Genomic DNA, 1,593 nt, shown 5'->3' on the forward strand with positions numbered 1-1,593 from the left:
TGTAATAAAGTTTTATTAAAGCGTAAAGGAGATAGAGAAAGCTTCTGACATAGACATCAGAAAGGGGTAGGAAGAGTACCCAACCTTCAGATTCTCGCTAAATAGCCCGGAAATAGGAGGCCCTGGGCCTCTCCTACTGCTTCCGTGGGCCTGTGGAGCTGAGCCTGTATTCCAGTTGCTCCTGCAGGTGGTTGTTAATGCAGATGGACTCCTCTAGGCGCTGGTGCAGATTCCAGATTTCACCAAGATATTCCTCTAGCAGGTCAGCCCCTGCAGTCACCCAGCAGGACAGGAGGAGGTGGGGATGGAGCACCCTGGTCACTAGTGGGGCCCACATTGGGGGTGGGGCTCGGCCAGCAAAATCCCTAAAGATCACCATCCTCTCTCACACAGACATCCAGAAGTTTAGGTGAGCTTGTGTGAAGAGTAAACTGGCTTCAAACACAGGACAGGTGATGCTAAGCAAGCCCCAGTGGCCTCCTACCATACAGGCATATATGTAAGGGAGTTGTAATACATGGACAGTTACCTGGGCAACTGGTAGGTGTAAGGCATTCCCCATTGTCTAGAAAAATAACTGAAGGCTGTGAATCTGGGTCTAGACCCTAGACAGGTGTGACCTTTGCCTGAGTTGACTTGAGGGTACTAGGGAGGAGCTCAATTAACCTTAATTCCTCTCCTTGCACTGACCCTCGACTGAACATTCCTTCGCAAGGAACAATGCTCTTCCTCCACCCTTAGAGAGAAGGCCTAAAGTAAAAGTGGGTATCTCATGGGCTTCCGTGGTGGCCCAGTGATTAAGAATATGCCTGCCAATGGAGGGGACATGAGTTTGATACCTGGACCAGGAAGATTCCACATGCTGCAGGGCAACACAGCCCGTGTGTTCACCACAGCTAGTGAAGCTCATATGCTCTAGAGTCCTGGCTCCATAACAGAAGAAGGCACCACAATGAGAAGCCTGAGCACCGTAACTAGAGACTAACCTCCACTTCCTGCAACTAGAGCAAGGTCCTGCGTAGCAATGAAGACCCAGCACAGCCAAAAATAATAAATAAATACATTTTAAAACATTAGTACCTCATGTCAACTCATGCTGTGTGGTTACTGATTGGTACTCAACAATTCCCTGAAATCACTTTTATTATGGAAGGAAGAAAGCTCACTCAACTTTTCCAAAGAGGTCTGTGATGTGGTCTTTGGGAGCAAAAATGATTGTACTGATGTCTGCTGTTTAATGTTTCAACTAACCATCCCTTGCCTCATCAAGGCCATAGCCTTTGGTTGCTAAAGTTTTGAATATTTGCCATCTCCAGTCCTTCCAGCAGGTGATCCAGGTGAATTTGCTTTTCCAAAGGAGATTGGCCGATTCTATGTCCTGTTATTTGCAAACAGACCTTAAAATGCCTTTTCTTAGCTCTTCTTCCTCCAACCCTGACTTGGAAATGCCAGTTCAATCTCAGTCACAATTATCTACTCCTCCATAAATGGCTGCACCTGTGTTTGCATACAAACATCTCTAGTATGACATTATCTTTGTCTGTATGGCACTGAAATAGGAATCTGACAGCTGATTAGAATGTTGGAAAAAAC

This window comes from Odocoileus virginianus, chromosome 5 (assembly GCF_023699985.2).
Source record: "Odocoileus virginianus isolate 20LAN1187 ecotype Illinois chromosome 5, Ovbor_1.2, whole genome shotgun sequence".
Taxonomy (NCBI): domain Eukaryota; kingdom Metazoa; phylum Chordata; class Mammalia; order Artiodactyla; family Cervidae; genus Odocoileus; species Odocoileus virginianus.